Raw genomic sequence first — 17,293 nt, forward strand, 5'->3', positions numbered from 1 at the left:
GCCTAGAAGAGGAGACTAGAAGTGAAGGCGACATACTTTTCCCTGCTTTTGACCTCCCACCCATCCCAAACCGACCACAAACGTACCATCTATGCAACGTTGGTATGCAGAAATTCATGCCTCAGCCAGTGAGGGTGAGTCCCAGGCCAGGGGCTAGAGAGCAAAAGACTGCATGTGCTCAGACTTTCCCTGCTATGGACAGTTGATCTGAAACAAGGTGTGCTCTCTTGTATCCAGCAAGGATCTAGAAATCCTGCATGAATCTGCAAGGCACAATGACAGCATACATTTGCATAATATGCCCCACCTTCTGCCTTCCTACTTCCTGTGCAGTAGTTGCTTGTGCAGAGAGAGAGGTCGCAGGCAAGGTAATTTTGTGAGTAGGATACAGGACCCTGAATAGCTGGTGAGAGGTATGAGGTATTCTAAAAGCATAACAATTGTACACCTGTGAAATGAAATGCTTTCACATGTGATCTTCTGTGTTTATTGTCCTGTGCATAAAGTTGCACCTTGTGTTTGAAGGTTTAAATTATTTCAGGCTTGCATGGAGGCAGAAGTTTCTGAGTGACTTTTATACATTTCTTAAGAATCTGCACTGTCAGGATGGCCGAGTGGTCTAAGGTGCTGTGTTTAGGCCACAGTCTCCTCTGGAGGTGTGGGTTCGAATCCCACTTCTGACATGACTTTTGGAGATATAATCTCCTTTTTGAAGTTAACATCTGATGGAAGTTGCATCTGTTGGTCTTCACCTGGGATGTGATTCCGTCCTTATCTAGTCAAGAGAGCTGGGGTTTCTCATATATTTCGGTTGTATAAAGTCTTGCTGACAAAGTGCAGTCCTTACTATATGAGCATAGGACCCATGTAAGAGCTCATCTGGAAGAGTCATGCTCTTGTATGCCCTGGCCAGACAGGCCATGCAAATATGGAAGAATGCCTAGCATCTGGTAGACAGTTGGACTCCAGCTCACTTACGGCAATTTCCTCAGGGCTGTGATCAGGGGCTGCTTAGATTTGCGTATTCCACCCTATGTTGTGACATTGAAATTCCTTGTTGAATTTGCTTTAGCTAGCCAAGAGGTGGCTGTTGACTCAATTTCAAAGGAGCTTTGGGCCGTTCAAGTGGCTGGTTAATAGCACTTTCTCTTTGTTCGCCTTAAAGGTCTAAAGAGTTCTTCATAGGTACTGCTCTCTATGGATTGTTCAAAGATCTGTTGGAAGTACTTATAATAGGATGAATAAATTGAGGGCATGCCTTTTCGGTACCCCGCTTGCATGGCTGTCTCACCTGTGGAAGGTTCCACAAATGCAAGTCAGGATGGCCGAGTGGTCTAAGGCGCTGCGTTCAGGTCGCAGTCTCTTCTGGAGGCGTGGGTTCAAATTCCACTTCTGACAATTGTGTGTTTACTCTACTTTTTTCTTGAGAGAGAAAAAATCAGATCATTTCCCTCACATGGGCTTATATGGTTGTCTACTTGGAAAAGTGCAGTGAGTTTTTTTCTTGCTCTAGCCACTCATGACCTAAGATGTGTGCTTTTTTTGGTTCACAATATCTTTCCCTCTCTGTAGATGATCAAGCAACATGTGGTCAGGATGGCCGAGTGGTCTAAGGCGCTGCCTTAAGGCCGCAGTCTCTCCTGGAGGCGTGGGTTCGAATCCCACTTCTGACAAAACTTTAAGTCCATTTTGTCTCTGAGCTCTTTTAGAATCTCAGCTAAAAATTGGCAGTGCATATAATATCTGAATAAGTAACAAACTTCAGTTTCAACTGCAAATTAATTTGCCCAATTCTGTCTTCAAGCTCGTATAATATTCTTCTAGCACTCGTGGTGTTTTATGTGTTTTTTGGGGGGTGCTTAAAAAGTCCCTTTTATGAAATGGGTTACATTCAGTCTTGTGATATTTTTGGTTTCCAATAAGTAGATTGTTAATTTTATGTAACCTCATTTTCTAATGCTCCATTCAAGAGATGTTTCCACTATGAAATGCAGAGCAAGGGGAAAGAGCACAAGTTATAGAGCGAGTGAGTGAGAAGGGGTGTTGAGGAAGGAGAGAATGAAACAAAGACAGAGTGAGTGAACGGCAGGTAGGCCTAGAAGAGGAGACTAGAAGTGAAGGCGACATACTTTTCCCTGCTTTTGACCTCCCACCCATCCCAAACCGACCACAAACGTACCATCTATGCAACGTTGGTATGCAGAAATTCACGCCTCAGCCAGTGAGGGTAAGTACCAGGCCAGGGGCTAGAGAGCAAAAGACTGCATGTGCTCAGACGTTCCCTGCTAGGGACAGTTGATCTGAAACAAGGTCTGCTCTCTTGTATCCAGCAAGGATCTAGAAATCCTGCATGAATCTGCAAGGCACAATGACAGCATACATTTGCATAATATGCCCCACCTTCTGCCTTCCTACTTCCTGTGCAGTAGTTGTTTGTGTAGAGAGAGAGGTCGCAGGCAAGGTAATTTTGTGAGTAGGATACAGGACCCTAAATAGCTGGTGAGAGGTATGAGGTATTCTAAAAGCATAAAAATTGTACACCTGTGAAATGAAATGCTTTCACATGTGATCTTCTGTGTTTATTGTCCTGTGCATAAAGTTGCACCTTGTGTTTGAAGGTTTAAATTATTTCAGGCTTGCATGGAGGCAGAAATTTCTGAGTGACTTTTATACATTTCTTAAGACTCTGCACTGTCAGGATGGCAGAGTGGTCTAAGGCGCTGTGTTTAGGCCGCAGTCTCCTCTGGAGGCGTGGGTTCGAATCCCACTTCTGACATGACTTTTGGAGATGTAATCTCCTTTTTCAGGTTAACATCTGATGGAAGTTGCATCTGTTGGTCTTCACCTGGGATGTGATTCCGTCCTCATCTAGTCAAGAGAGCTGGGGTTTCTCATATATTTCGGTTGTATAAAGTCTTGCTGACAAAGTGCAGTCCTTACTATATGAGCATAGGACCCATGTAAGAGCTCATCTGGAAGAGTCATGCTCTTGTATGCCCTGGCCAGACAGGCCATGCAAATATGGAAGAATGCCTAGCATCTGGTAGACAGTTGGACTCCAGCACACTTACGGCAATTTCCTCAGGGCTGTGATCAGGGGCTGCTTAGATTTGCGTATTCCACCCTATGTTGTGACATTGAAATTCCTTGTTGAATTTGCTTTAGCTAGCCAAGAGGTGGCTGTTGACTCAATTTCAAAGCAGCTTTGGGCCTTTCAAGTGGCTGGTTAATAGCACTTTCTCTTTGTACGCCTTAAAGGTCTAAAGAGTTCTTCATAGGTACTGCTCTCTATGGATTGTTCAAAGATCTGTTGGAAGTACTTATAATAGGATAAATAAATTGAGGGCATGCCTTTTCGGTACCCCACTTGCATGGCTGTTTGGCCTGTGGAAGGGTCCACAAATGCAAGTCAGGATGGCCAAGTGGTGTAAGGCGCTGCGTTCAGGTCGCAGTCTCTTCTGGAGGCGTGGGTTCAAATCCCACTTCTGACAATTGTGTGTTTACTCTACTTTTTTCTTGAGAGAGAAAAAATCAGATCATTTCCCTCACATGGGCTTATATGGTTGTCTACTTGGAAAAGTGCAGTGAGTTTTTTTCTTGCTCTAGCCACTCATGACCTAAGATGTGTGCTTTTTTTGGTTCACAATATCTTTCCCTCTCTGTAGATGATCAAGCAAATGTGGTCAGGATGGCCGAGTGGTCTAAGGCGCTGCGTTAAGGCCGCAGTCTCTCCTGGAGGCGTGGGTTCGAATCCCACTTCTGACAAAACTTTAAGTCCATTTTGTCTCTGAGTTCTTTTAGAATCTCAGCTAAAAATTGGCAGTGCATATAATATCTGAATAAGTAACAAACTTCAGTTTCAACTGCAAATTAATTTGCCCAATTCTGTCTTCAAGCTCGTATAATATTCTTCTAGCACTCGTGGTGTTTTATGTGTTTTTTGGGGGGTGCTTAAAAAGTCCCTTTTATTAATGAAATGGGTTACATTCAGTCTTGTGATATTTTTGGTTTCCAATAAGTAGATTGTTAATTTTATGTAACCTCATTTTCTAATGCTCCATTCAAGAGATGTTTCCACTATGAAATGCAGAGCAAGGGGAAAGAGCACAAGTGATAGAGCGAGTGAGTGAGAAGGGGTGTTGAGGAAGGAGAGAATGAAACAAAGACAGAGTGAGTGAACGGCAGGTAGGCCTAGAAGAGGAGACTAGAAGTGAAGGCGACATACTTTTCCCTGCTTTTGACCTCCCACCCATCCCAAACCGACCACAAACGTACCATCTATGCAACGTTGGTATGCAGAAATTCACGCCTCAGCCAGTGAGGGTAAGTCCCAGGCCAGGGGCTAGAGAGCAAAAGACTGCATGTGCTCAGACGTTCCCTGCTAGGGACAGTTGATCTGAAACAAGGTCTGCTCTCTTGTATCCAGCAAGGATCTAGAAATCCTGCATGAATCTGCAAGGCACAATGACAGCATACATTTGCATAATATGCCCCACCTTCTGCCTTCCTACTTCCTGTGCAGTAGTTGTTTGTGTAGAGAGAGAGGTCCCAGGCAAGGTAATTTTGTGAGTAGGATACAGGACCCTAAATAGCTGGTGAGAGGTATGAGGTATTCTAAAAGCATAAAAATTGTACACCTGTGAAATGAAATGCTTTCACATGTGATCTTCTGTGTTTATTGTCCTGTGCATAAAGTTGCACCTTGTGTTTGAAGGTTTAAATTATTTCAGGCTTGCATGGAGGCAGAAATTTCTGAGTGACTTTTATACATTTCTTAAGACTCTGCACTGTCAGGATGGCCGAGTGGTCTAAGGTGCTGTGTTTAGGCTGCAGTCTCCTCTGGAGGCGTGGGTTCGAATCCCACTTCTGACATGACTTTTGGAGATGTAATCTCCTTTTTCAGGTTAACATCTGATGGAAGTTGCATCTGTTGGTCTTCACCTGGGATGTGATTCCGTCCTCATCTAGTCAATCGAGCTGGGGTTTCTCATATATTTCGGTTGTATAAAGTCTTGCTGACAAAGTGCAGTCCTTACTATATGAGCATAGGACCCATGTAAGAGCTCATCTGGAAGAGTCATGCTCTTGTATGCCCTGGCCAGACAGGCCATGCAAATATGGAAGAATGCCTAGCATCTGGTAGACAGTTGGATTCCAGCACACTTACGGCAATTTCCTCAGGGCTGTGATCAGGGGCTGCTTAGATTTGCGTATTCCACCCTATGTTGTGACATTGAAATTCCTTGTTGAATTTGCTTTAGCTAGCCAAGAGGTGGCTGTTGACTCAATTTCAAAGCAGCTTTGGGCCTTTCAAGTGGCTGGTTAATAGCACTTTCTCTTTGTACGCCTTAAAGGTCTAAAGAGTTCTTCATAGGTACTGCTCTCTATGGATTGTTCAAAGATCTGTTGGAAGTACTTATAATAGGATAAATAAATTGAGGGCATGCCTTTTCGGTACCCCACTTGCATGGCTGTCTGGCCTGTGGAAGGGTCCACAAATGCAAGTCAGGATGGCCGAGTGGTATAAGGCGCTGCGTTCAGGTTGCAGTCTCTTCTGGAGGCGTGGGTTCAAATCCCACTTCTGACAATTGTGTGTTTACTCTACTTTTTTCTTGAGAGAGAAAAAATCTGATCATTTCCCTCACATGGGCTTATATGGTTGTCTACTTGGAAAAGTGCAGTGAGTTTTTTTCTTGCTCTAGCCACTCATGACCTAAGATGTGTGCTTTTTTTGGTTCACAATATCTTTCCCTCTCTGTAGATGATCAAGCAAATGTGGTCAGGATGGCCGAGTGGTCTAAGGCGCTGCTTTAAGGCCGCAGTCTCTCCTGGAGGCGTGGGTTCGAATCCCACTTCTGACAAAACTTTAAGTCCATTTTGTCTCTGAGTTCTTTTAGAATCTCAGCTAAAAATTGGCAGTGCATATAATATCTGAATAAGTAACAAACTTCAGTTTCAACTGCAAATTAATTTGCCCAATTCTGTCTTCAAGCTCGTATAATATTCTTCTAGCACTCGTGGTGTTTTATGTGTTTTTTGGGGGGTGCTTAAAAAGTCCCTTTTATTAATGAAATGGGTTACATTCAGTCTTGTGATATTTTTGGTTTCCAATAAGTAGATTGTTAATTTTATGTAACCTCATTTTCTAATGCTCCATTCAAGAGATGTTTCCACTATGAAATGCAGAGCAAGGGGAAAGAGCACAAGTGATAGAGCGAGTGAGTGAGAAGGGGTGTTGAGGAAGGAGAGAATGAAACAAAGACAGAGTGAGTGAACGGCAGGTAGGCCTAGAAGAGGAGACTAGAAGTGAAGGCGACATACTTTTCCCTGCTTTTGACCTCCCACCCATCCCAAACCGACCACAAACGTACCATCTATGCAACGTTGGTATGCAGAAATTCACGCCTCAGCCAGTGAGGGTAAGTCCCAGGCCAGGGGCTAGAGAGCAAAAGACTGCATGTGCTCAGACGTTCCCTGCTAGGGACAGTTGATCTGAAACAAGGTCTGCTCTCTTGTATCCAGCAAGGATCTAGAAATCCTGCATGAATCTGCAAGGCACAATGACAGCATACATTTGCATAATATGCCCCACCTTCTGCCTTCCTACTTCCTGTGCAGTAGTTGTTTGTGTAGAGAGAGAGGTCGCAGGCAAGGTAATTTTGTGAGTAGGATACAGGACCCTAAATAGCTGGTGAGAGGTATGAGGTATTCTAAAAGCATAAAAATTGTACACCTGTGAAATGAAATGCTTTCACATGTGATCTTCTGTGTTTATTGTCCTGTGCATAAAGTTGCACCTTGTGTTTGAAGGTTTAAATTATTTCAGGCTTGCATGGAGGCAGAAATTTCTGAGTGACTTTTATACATTTCTTAAGACTCTGCACTGTCAGGATGGCCGAGTGGTCTAAGGCGCTGTGTTTAGGCCGCAGTCTCCTCTGGAGGCGTGGGTTTGAATCCCACTTCTGACATGACTTTTGGAGATGTAATCTCCTTTTTCAGGTTAACATCTGATGGAAGTTGCATCTGTTGGTCTTCACCTGGGATGTGATTCCGTCCTCATCTAGTCAATCGAGCTGGGGTTTCTCATATATTTCGGTTGTATAAAGTCTTGCTGACAAAGTGCAGTCCTTACTATATGAGCATAGGACCCATGTAAGAGCTCATCTGGAAGAGTCATGCTCTTGTATGCCCTGGCCAGACAGGCCATGCAAATATGGAAGAATGCCTAGCATCTGGTAGACAGTTGGATTCCAGCACACTTACGGCAATTTCCTCAGGGCTGTGATCAGGGGCTGCTTAGATTTGCGTATTCCACCCTATGTTGTGACATTGAAATTCCTTGTTGAATTTGCTTTAGCTAGCCAAGAGGTGGCTGTTGACTCAATTTCAAAGCAGCTTTGGGCCTTTCAAGTGGCTGGTTAATAGCACTTTCTCTTTGTACGCCTTAAAGGTCTAAAGAGTTCTTCATAGGTACTGCTCTCTATGGATTGTTCAAAGATCTGTTGGAAGTACTTATAATAGGATAAATAAATTGAGGGCATGCCTTTTCGGTACCCCACTTGCATGGCTGTCTGGCCTGTGGAAGGTTCCACAAATGCAAGTCAGGATGGCCGAGTGGTCTAAGGCGCTGCGTTCAGGTCGCAGTCTCTTCTGGAGGCGTGGGTTCAAATCCCACTTCTGACAATTGTGTGTTTACTCTACTTTTTTCTTGAGAGAGAAAAAATCTGATCATTTCCCTCACATGGGCTTATATGGTTGTCTACTTGGAAAAGTGCAGTGAGTTTTTTTCTTGCTCTAGCCACTCATGACCTAAGATGTGTGCTTTTTTTGGTTCACAATATCTTTCCCTCTCTGTAGATATCAAGCAAATGTGGTCAGGATGGCCGAGTGGTCTAAGGCGCTGCGTTAAGGCCGCAGTCTCTCCTGGAGGCGTGGGTTCGAATCCCACTTCTGACAAAACTTTAAGTCCATTTTGTCTCTGAGTTCTTTTAGAATCTCAGCTAAAAATTGGCAGTGCATATAATATCTGAATAAGTAACAAACTTCAGTTTCAACTGCAAATTAATTTGCCCAATTCTGTCTTCAAGCTCGTATAATATTCTTCTAGCACTCGTGGTGTTTTATGTGTTTTTTGGGGGGTGCTTAAAAAGTCCCTTTTATTAATGAAATGGGTTACATTCAGTCTTGTGATATTTTTGGTTTCCAATAAGTAGATTGTTAATTTTATGTAACCTCATTTTCTAATGCTCCATTCAAGAGATGTTTCCACTATGAAATGCAGAGCAAGGGGAAAGAGCACAAGTGATAGAGCGAGTGAGTGAGAAGGGGTGTTGAGGAAGGAGAGAATGAAACAAAGACAGAGTGAGTGAACGGCAGGTAGGCCTAGAAGAGGAGACTAGAAGTGAAGGCGACATACTTTTCCATGCTTTTGACCTCCCACCCATCCCAAACCGACCACAAACGTACCATCTATGCAACGTTGGTATGCAGAAATTCACGCCTCAGCCAGTGAGGGTAAGTCCCAGGCCAGGGGCTAGAGAGCAAAAGACTGCATGTGCTCAGACGTTCCCTGCTAGGGACAGTTGATCTGAAACAAGGTCTGCTCTCTTGTATCCAGCAAGGATCTAGAAATCCTGCATGAATCTGCAAGGCACAATCACAGCATACATTTGCATAATATGCCCCACCTTCTGCCTTCCTACTTCCTGTGCAGTAGTTGTTTGTGTAGAGAGAGAGGTCGCAGGCAAGGTAATTTTGTGAGTAGGATACAGGACCCTAAATAGCTGGTGAGAGGTATGAGGTATTCTAAAAGCATAAAAATTGTACACCTGTGAAATGAAATGCTTTCACATGTGATCTTCTGTGTTTATTGTCCTGTGCATAAAGTTGCACCTTGTGTTTGAAGGTTTAAATTATTTCAGGCTTGCATGGAGGCAGAAATTTCTGAGTGACTTTTATACATTTCTTAAGACTCTGCACTGTCAGGATGGCCGAGTGGTCTAAGGCACTGTGTTTAGGCCGCAGTCTCCTCTGGAGGCGTGGGTTCGAATCCCACTTCTGACATGACTTTTGGAGATGTAATCTCCTTTTTCAGGTTAACATCTGATGGAAGTTGCATCTGTTGGTCTTCACCTGGGATGTGATTCCGTCCTCATCTAGTCAATCGAGCTGGGGTTTCTCATATATTTCGGTTGTATAAAGTCTTGCTGACAAAGTGCAGTCCTTACTATATGAGCATAGGACCCATGTAAGAGCTCATCTGGAAGAGTCATGCTCTTGTATGCCCTGGCCAGACAGGCCATGCAAATATGGAAGAATGCCTAGCATCTGGTAGACAGTTGGATTCCAGCACACTTACGGCAATTTCCTCAGGGCTGTGATCAGGGGCTGCTTAGATTTGCGTATTCCACCCTATGTTGTGACATTGAAATTCCTTGTTGAATTTGCTTTAGCTAGCCAAGAGGTGGCTGTTGACTCAATTTCAAAGCAGCTTTGGGCCTTTCAAGTGGCTGGTTAATAGCACTTTCTCTTTGTACGCCTTAAAGGTCTAAAGAGTTCTTCATAGGTACTGCTCTCTATGGATTGTTCAAAGATCTGTTGGAAGTACTTATAATAGGATAAAGAAATTGAGGGCATGCCTTTTCGGTACCCCACTTGCATGGCTGTCTGGCCTGTGGAAGGTTCCACAAATGCAAGTCAGGATGGCCGAGTGGTCTAAGGCGCTGCATTCAGGTCGCAGTCTCTTCTGGAGGCGTGGGATCAAATCCCACTTCTGACAATTGTGTGTTTACTCTACGTTTTTCTTGAGAGAGAAAAAATCTGATCATTTCCCTCACATGGGCTTATATGGTTGTCTACTTGGAAAAGTGCAGTGAGTTTTTTTCTTGCTCTAGCCACTCATGACCTAAGATGTGTGCTTTTTTTGGTTCACAATATCTTTCCCTCTCTGTAGATATCCAGCAAATGTGGTCAGGATGGCCGAGTGGTCTAAGGCGCTGCGTTAAGGCCGCAGTCTCTCCTGGAGGCGTGGGTTCGAATCCCACTTCTGACAAAACTTTAAGTCCATTTTGTCTCTGAGTTCTTTTAGAATCTCAGCTAAAAATTGGCAGTGCATATAATATCTGAATAAGTAACAAACTTCAGTTTCAACTGCAAATTAATTTGCCCAATTCTGTCTTCAAGCTCGTATAATATTCTTCTAGCACTCGTGGTGTTTTATGTGTTTTTTGGGGGGTGCTTAAAAAGTCCCTTTTATTAATGAAATGGGTTACATTCAGTCTTGTGATATTTTTGGTTTCCAATAAGTAGATTGTTAATTTTATGTAACCTCATTTTCTAATGCTCCATTCAAGAGATGTTTCCACTATGAAATGCAGAGCAAGGGGAAAGAGCACAAGTGATAGAGCGAGTGAGTGAGAAGGGGTGTTGAGGAAGGAGAGAATGAAACAAAGACAGAGTGAGTGAACGGCAGGTAGGCCTAGAAGAGGAGACTAGAAGTGAAGGCGACATACTTTTCCATGCTTTTGACCTCCCACCCATCCCAAACCGACCACAAACGTACCATCTATGCAACGTTGGTATGCAGAAATTCACGCCTCAGCCAGTGAGGGTAAGTCCCAGGCCAGGGGCTAGAGAGCAAAACACTGCATGTGCTCAGACGTTCCCTGCTAGGGACAGTTGATCTGAAACAAGGTCTGCTCTCTTGTATCCAGCAAGGATCTAGAAATCCTGCATGAATCTGCAAGGCACAATCACAGCATACATTTGCATAATATGCCCCACCTTCTGCCTTCCTACTTCCTGTGCAGTAGTTGTTTGTGTAGAGAGAGAGGTCGCAGGCAAGGTAATTTTGTGAGTAGGATACAGGACCCTAAATAGCTGGTGAGAGGTATGAGGTATTCTAAAAGCATAAAAATTGTACACCTGTGAAATGAAATGCTTTCACATGTGATCTTCTGTGTTTATTGTCCTGTGCATAAAGTTGCACCTTGTGTTTGAAGGTTAAAATTATTTCAGGCTTGCATGGAGGCAGAAATTTCTGAGTGACTTTTATACATTTCTTAAGACTCTGCACTGTCAGGATGGCCGAGTGGTCTAAGGCGCTGTGTTTAGGCCGCAGTCTCCTCTGGAGGCGTGGGTTCGAATCCCACTTCTGACATGACTTTTGGAGATGTAATCTCCTTTTTCAGGTTAACATCTGATGGAAGTTGCATCTGTTGGTCTTCACCTGGGATGTGATTCCGTCCTCATCTAGTCAATCGAGCTGGGGTTTCTCATATATTTCGGTTGTATAAAGTCTTGCTGACAAAGTGCAGTCCTTACTATATGAGCATAGGACCCATGTAAGAGCTCATCTGGAAGAGTCATGCTCTTGTATGCCCTGGCCAGACAGGCCATGCAAATATGGAAGAATGCCTAGCATCTGGTAGACAGTTGGATTCCAGCACACTTACGGCAATTTCCTCAGGGCTGTGATCAGGGGCTGCTTAGATTTGCGTATTCCACCCTATGTTGTGACATTGAAATTCCTTGTTGAATTTGCTTTAGCTAGCCAAGAGGTGGCTGTTGACTCAATTTCAAAGCAGCTTTGGGCCTTTCAAGTGGCTGGTTAATAGCACTTTCTCTTTGTACGCCTTAAAGGTCTAAAGAGTTCTTCATAGGTACTGCTCTCTATGGATTGTTCAAAGATCTGTTGGAAGTACTTATAATAGGATAAATAAATTGAGGGCATGCCTTTTCGGTACCCCACTTGCATGGCTGTCTGGCCTGTGGAAGGTTCCACAAATGCAAGTCAGGATGGCCGAGTGGTCTAAGGCGCTGCATTCAGGTCGCAGTCTCTTCTGGAGGCGTGGGATCAAATCCCACTTCTGACAATTGTGTGTTTACTCTACGTTTTTCTTGAGAGAGAAAAAATCTGATCATTTCCCTCACATGGGCTTATATGGTTGTCTACTTGGAAAAGTGCAGTGAGTTTTTTTCTTGCTCTAGCCACTCATGACCTAAGATGTGTGCTTTTTTTGGTTCACAATATCTTTCCCTCTCTGTAGATGATCAAGCAAATGTGGTCAGGATGGCCGAGTGGTCTAAGGCGCTGCGTTAAGGCCGCAGTCTCTCCTGGAGGCGTGGGTTCGAATCCCACTTCTGACAAAACTTTAAGTCCATTTTGTCTCTGAGTTCTTTTAGAATCTCAGCTAAAAATTGGCAGTGCATATAATATCTGAATAAGTAACAAACTTCAGTTTCAACTGCAAATTAATTTGCCCAATTCTGTCTTCAAGCTCGTATAATATTCTTCTAGCACTCGTGGTGTTTTATGTGTTTTTTGGGGGGTGCTTAAAAAGTCCCTTTTTTAATGAAATGGGTTACATTCAGTCTTGTGATATTTTTGGTTTCCAATAAGTAGATTGTTAATTTTATGTAACCTCATTTTCTAATGCTCCATTCAAGAGATGTTTCCACTATGAAATGCAGAGCAAGGGGAAAGAGCACAAGTGATAGAGCGAGTGAGTGAGAAGGGGTGTTGAGGAAGGAGAGAATGAAACAAAGACAGAGTGAGTGAACGGCAGGTAGGCCTAGAAGAGGAGACTAGAAGTGAAGGCGACATACTTTTCCATGCTTTTGACCTCCCACCCATCCCAAACCGACCACAAACGTACCATCTATGCAACGTTGGTATGCAGAAATTCACGCCTCAGCCAGTGAGGGTAAGTCCCAGGCCAGGGGCTAGAGAGCAAAAGACTGCATGTGCTCAGACGTTCCCTGCTAGGGACAGTTGATCTGAAACAAGGTCTGCTCTTTTGTATCCAGCAAGGATCTAGAAATCCTGCATGAATCTGCAAGGCACAATGACAGCATACATTTGCATAATATGCCCCACCTTCTGCCTTCCTACTTCCTGTGCAGTAGTTGTTTGTGTAGAGAGAGAGGTCGCAGGCAAGGTAATTTTGTGAGTAGGATACAGGACCCTAAATAGCTGGTGAGAGGTATGAGGTATTCTAAAAGCATAAAAATTGTACACCTGTGAAATGAAATGCTTTCACATGTGATCTTCTGTGTTTATTGTCCTGTGCATAAAGTTGCACCTTGTGTTTGAAGGTTTAAATTATTTCAGGCTTGCATGGAGGCAGAAATTTCTGAGTGACTTTTATACATTTCTTAAGACTCTGCACTGTCAGGATGGCCGAGTGGTCTAAGGCGCTGTGTTTAGGCCGCAGTCTCCTCTGGAGGCGTGGGTTCGAATCCCACTTCTGACATGACTTTTGGAGATGTAATCTCCTTTTTCAGGTTAACATCTGATGGAAGTTGCATCTGTTGGTCTTCACCTGGGATGTGATTCCGTCCTCATCTAGTCAATCGAGCTGGGGTTTCTCATATATTTCGGTTGTATAAAGTCTTGCTGACAAAGTGCAGTCCTTACTATATGAGCATAGGACCCATGTAAGAGCTCATCTGGAAGAGTCATGCTCTTGTATGCCCTGGCCAGACAGGCCATGCAAATATGGAAGAATGCCTAGCATCTGGTAGACAGTTGGATTCCAGCACACTTACGGCAATTTCCTCAGGGCTGTGATCAGGGGCTGCTTAGATTTGCGTATTCCACCCTATGTTGTGACATTGAAATTCCTTGTTGAATTTGCTTTAGCTAGCCAAGAGGTGGCTGTTGACTCAATTTCAAAGCAGCTTTGGGCCTTTCAAGTGGCTGGTTAATAGCACTTTCTCTTTGTACGCCTTAAAGGTCTAAAGAGTTCTTCATAGGTACTTCTCTCTATGGATTGTTCAAAGATCTGTTGGAAGTACTTATAATAGGATAAATAAATTGAGGGCATGCCTTTTCGGTACCCCACTTGCATGGCTGTCTGGCCTGTGGAAGGTTCCACAAATGCAAGTCAGGATGGCCGAGTGGTCTAAGGCGCTGCGTTCAGGTCGCAGTCTCTTCTGGAGGCGTGGGTTCAAATCCCACTTCTGACAATTGTGTGTTTACTCTACTTTTTTCTTGGGAGAGAAAAAATCAGATCATTTCCCTCACATGGGCTTATATGGTTGTCTACTTGGAAAAGTGCAGTGAGTTTTTTTCTTGCTCTAGCCACTCATGACCTTAGTTGTGTGCTTTTTTTGGTTCACAATATCTTTCCCTCTCTGTAGATGATCAAGCAAATGTGGTCAGGATGGCCGAGTGGTCTAAGGCGCTGCGTTAAGGCCGCAGTCTCTCCTGGAGGCGTGGGTTCGAATCCCACTTCTGACAAAACTTTAAGTCCATTTTGTCTCTGAGTTCTTTTAGAATCTCAGCTAAAAATTGGCAGTGCATATAATATCTGAATAAGTAACAAACTTCAGTTTCAACTGCAAATTAATTTGCCCAATTCTGTCTTCAAGCTCGTATAATATTCTTCTAGCACTCGTGGTGTTTTATGTGTTTTTTGGGGGGTGCTTAAAAAGTCCCTTTTATTAATGAAATGGGTTACATTCATTCTTGTGATATTTTTGGTTTCCAATAAGTAGATTGTTAATTTTATGTAACCTCATTTTCTAATGCTCCATTCAAGAGATGTTTCCACTATGAAATGCAGAGCAAGGGGAAAGAGCACAAGTGATAGAGCGAGTGAGTGAGAAGGGGTGTTGAGGAAGGAGAGAATGAAACAAAGACAGAGTGAGTGAACTGCAGGTAGGCCTAGAAGAGGAGACTAGAAGTGAAGGCGACATACTTTTCCCTGCTTTTGACCTCCCACCCATCCCAAACCGACCACAAACGTACCATCTATGCAACGTTGGTATGCAGAAATTCACGCCTCAGCCAGTGAGGGTAAGTCCCAGGCCAGGGGCTAGAGAGCAAAAGACTGCATGTGCTCAGACGTTCCCTGCTAGGGACAGTTGATCTGAAACAAGGTCTGCTCTCTTGTATCCAGCAAGGATCTAGAAATCCTGCATGAATCTGCAAGGCACAATGACAGCATACATTTGCATAATATGCCCCACCTTCTGCCTTCCTACTTCCTGTGCAGTAGTTGTTTGTGTAGAGAGAGAGGTCGCAGGCAAGGTAATTTTGTGAGTAGGATACAGGACCCTAAATAGCTGGTGAGAGGTATGAGGTATTCTAAAAGCATAAAAATTGTACACCTGTGAAATGAAATGCTTTCACATGTGATCTTCTGTGTTTATTGTCCTGTGCATAAAGTTGCACCTTGTGTTTGAAGGTTTAAATTATTTCAGGCTTGCATGGAGGCAGAAATTTATGAGTGACTTTTATACATTTCCTAAGACTCTGCACTGTCAGGCTGGCCGAGTGGTCTAAGGCGCTGTGTTTAGGCCGCAGTCTCCTCTGGAGGCGTGGGTTCGAATCCCACTTCTGACATGACTTTTGGAGATGTAATCTCCTTTTTCAGGTTAACATCTGATGGAAGTTGCATCTGTTGGTCTTCACCTGGGATGTGATTCCGTCCTCATCTAGTCAATCGAGCTGGGGTTTCTCATATATTTCGGTTGTATAAAGTCTTGCTGACAAAGTGCAGTCCTTACTATATGAGCATAGGACCCATGTAAGAGCTCATCTGGAAGAGTCATGCTCTTGTATGCCCTGGCCAGACAGGCAATGCAAATATGGAAGAATGCCTAGCATCTGGTAGACAGTTGGATTCCAGGACACTTACGGCAATTTCCTCAGGGCTGTGATCAGGGGCTGCCTAGATTTGCGTATTCCACCCTATGTTGTGACATTGAAATTCCTTGTTGAATTTGCTTTAGCTAGCCAAGAGGTGGCTGTTGACTCAATTTCAAAGCAGCTTTGGGCCTTTCAAGTGGCTGGTTAATAGCACTTTCTCTTTGTACGCCTTAAAGGTCTAAAGAGTTCTTCATAGGTACTGCTCTCTATGGATTGTTCAAAGATCTGTTGGAAGTACTTATAATAGGATAAATAAATTGAGGGCATGCCTTTTCGGTACCCCACTTGCATGGCTGTCTGGCCTGTGGAAGGTTCCACAAATGCAAGTCAGGATGGCCGAGTGGTCTAAGGCGCTGCGTTCAGGTCGCAGTCTCTTCTGGAGGCGTGGGTTCAAATCCCACTTCTGACAATTGTGTGTTTACTCTACTTTTTTCTTGAGAGAGAAAAAATCTGATCATTTCCCTCACATGGGCTTATATGGTTGTCTACTTGGAAAAGTGCAGTGAGTTTTTTTCTTGCTCTAGCCACTCATGACCTAAGATGTGTGCTTTTTTTGGTTCACAATATCTTTCCCTCTCTGTAGATGATCAAGCAAATGTGGTCAGGATGGCCGAGTTGTCTAAGGCGCTGCGTTAAGGCCGCAGTCTCTCCTGGAGGCGTGGGTTCGAATCCCACTTCTGACAAAACTTTAAGTCCATTTTGTCTCTGAGTTCTTTTAGAATCTCAGCTAAAAATTGGCAGTGCATATAATATCTGAATAAGTAACAAACTTCAGTTTCAACTGCAAATTAATTTGCCCAATTCTGTCTTCAAGCTCGTATAATATTCTTCTAGCACTCGTGGTGTTTTATGTGTTTTTTGGGGGGTGCTTAAAAAGTCCCTTTTATTAATGAAATGGGTTACATTCAGTCTTGTGATATTTTTGGTTTCCAATAAGTAGATTGTTAATTTTATGTAACCTCATTTTCTAATGCTCCATTCAAGAGATGTTTCCACTATGAAATGCAGAGCAAGGGGAAAGAGCACAAGTGATAGAGCGAGTGAGTGAGAAGGGGTGTTGAGGAAGGAGAGAATGAAACAAAGACAGAGTGAGTGAACGGCAGGTAGGCCTAGAAGAGGAGACTAGAAGTGAAGGCGACATACTTTTCCATGCTTTTGACCTCCCACCCATCCCAAACCGACCACAAACGTACCATCTATGCAACGTTGGTATGCAGAAATTCACGCCTCAGCCAGTGAGGGTAAGTCCCAGGCCAGGGGCTAGAGAGCAAAAGACTGCATGTGCTCAGACGTTCCCTGCTAGGGACAGTTGATCTGAAACAAGGTCTGCTCTCTTGTATCCAGCAAGGATCTAGAAATCCTGCATGAATCTGCAAGGCACAATGACAGCATACATTTGCATAATATGCCCCACCTTCTGCCTTCCTACTTCCTGTGCAGTAGTTGTTTGTGTAGAGAGAGAGGTTGCAGGCAAGGTAATTTTGTGAGTAGGATACAGGACCCTAAATAGCTGGTGAGAGGTATGAGGTATTTTAAAAGCATAAAAATTGTACACCTGTGAAATGAAATGCTTTCACATGTGATCTTCTGTGTTTATTGTCCTGTGCATAAAGTTGCACCTTGTGTTTGAAGGTTTAA

At 43.7% G+C, this 17,293-nt stretch overlaps 17 non-coding genes across 17 annotated transcripts; all 17 read left to right on the forward strand.

Moving 5' to 3' along the window:
• Positions 1–2,693: 2,693 nt before the first annotated feature.
• On the forward strand, positions 2,694–2,776 carry TRNAL-UAG (transfer RNA leucine (anticodon UAG)). Its single transcript has one exon. It is a non-coding gene; the product is annotated as a tRNA-Leu (tRNA).
• Positions 2,777–3,408: 632 nt separating this feature from the next.
• On the forward strand, positions 3,409–3,491 carry TRNAL-CAG (transfer RNA leucine (anticodon CAG)). Its single transcript has one exon. It is a non-coding gene; the product is annotated as a tRNA-Leu (tRNA).
• Positions 3,492–3,682: 191 nt separating this feature from the next.
• On the forward strand, positions 3,683–3,765 carry TRNAL-AAG (transfer RNA leucine (anticodon AAG)). Its single transcript has one exon. It is a non-coding gene; the product is annotated as a tRNA-Leu (tRNA).
• Positions 3,766–4,789: 1,024 nt separating this feature from the next.
• Positions 4,790–4,872, forward strand: TRNAL-UAG (transfer RNA leucine (anticodon UAG)). Its single transcript has one exon. It is a non-coding gene; the product is annotated as a tRNA-Leu (tRNA).
• Positions 4,873–5,504: 632 nt separating this feature from the next.
• On the forward strand, positions 5,505–5,587 carry TRNAL-CAG (transfer RNA leucine (anticodon CAG)). The gene has a single exon. It is a non-coding gene; the product is annotated as a tRNA-Leu (tRNA).
• A 1,298-nt stretch (positions 5,588–6,885) lies between these two features.
• TRNAL-UAG (transfer RNA leucine (anticodon UAG)) lies at positions 6,886–6,968 on the forward strand. Its single transcript has one exon. It is a non-coding gene; the product is annotated as a tRNA-Leu (tRNA).
• A 632-nt stretch (positions 6,969–7,600) lies between these two features.
• TRNAL-CAG (transfer RNA leucine (anticodon CAG)) lies at positions 7,601–7,683 on the forward strand. The gene has a single exon. It is a non-coding gene; the product is annotated as a tRNA-Leu (tRNA).
• A 190-nt stretch (positions 7,684–7,873) lies between these two features.
• On the forward strand, positions 7,874–7,956 carry TRNAL-AAG (transfer RNA leucine (anticodon AAG)). The gene has a single exon. It is a non-coding gene; the product is annotated as a tRNA-Leu (tRNA).
• A 1,024-nt stretch (positions 7,957–8,980) lies between these two features.
• TRNAL-UAG (transfer RNA leucine (anticodon UAG)) lies at positions 8,981–9,063 on the forward strand. Its single transcript has one exon. It is a non-coding gene; the product is annotated as a tRNA-Leu (tRNA).
• A 905-nt stretch (positions 9,064–9,968) lies between these two features.
• On the forward strand, positions 9,969–10,051 carry TRNAL-AAG (transfer RNA leucine (anticodon AAG)). Its single transcript has one exon. It is a non-coding gene; the product is annotated as a tRNA-Leu (tRNA).
• A 1,024-nt stretch (positions 10,052–11,075) lies between these two features.
• Positions 11,076–11,158, forward strand: TRNAL-UAG (transfer RNA leucine (anticodon UAG)). The gene has a single exon. It is a non-coding gene; the product is annotated as a tRNA-Leu (tRNA).
• A 906-nt stretch (positions 11,159–12,064) lies between these two features.
• TRNAL-AAG (transfer RNA leucine (anticodon AAG)) lies at positions 12,065–12,147 on the forward strand. The gene has a single exon. It is a non-coding gene; the product is annotated as a tRNA-Leu (tRNA).
• A 1,023-nt stretch (positions 12,148–13,170) lies between these two features.
• Positions 13,171–13,253, forward strand: TRNAL-UAG (transfer RNA leucine (anticodon UAG)). The gene has a single exon. It is a non-coding gene; the product is annotated as a tRNA-Leu (tRNA).
• Positions 13,254–13,885: 632 nt separating this feature from the next.
• On the forward strand, positions 13,886–13,968 carry TRNAL-CAG (transfer RNA leucine (anticodon CAG)). The gene has a single exon. It is a non-coding gene; the product is annotated as a tRNA-Leu (tRNA).
• Positions 13,969–14,159: 191 nt separating this feature from the next.
• Positions 14,160–14,242, forward strand: TRNAL-AAG (transfer RNA leucine (anticodon AAG)). The gene has a single exon. It is a non-coding gene; the product is annotated as a tRNA-Leu (tRNA).
• Positions 14,243–15,266: 1,024 nt separating this feature from the next.
• TRNAL-UAG (transfer RNA leucine (anticodon UAG)) lies at positions 15,267–15,349 on the forward strand. Its single transcript has one exon. It is a non-coding gene; the product is annotated as a tRNA-Leu (tRNA).
• A 632-nt stretch (positions 15,350–15,981) lies between these two features.
• TRNAL-CAG (transfer RNA leucine (anticodon CAG)) lies at positions 15,982–16,064 on the forward strand. Its single transcript has one exon. It is a non-coding gene; the product is annotated as a tRNA-Leu (tRNA).
• Positions 16,065–17,293: the final 1,229 nt, after the last annotated feature.

The sequence above is a fragment of the Lissotriton vulgaris genome, chromosome 8 (assembly GCF_964263255.1).
Source record: "Lissotriton vulgaris chromosome 8, aLisVul1.2, whole genome shotgun sequence".
NCBI classification, from domain to species: Eukaryota; Metazoa; Chordata; class Amphibia; order Caudata; family Salamandridae; genus Lissotriton; species Lissotriton vulgaris.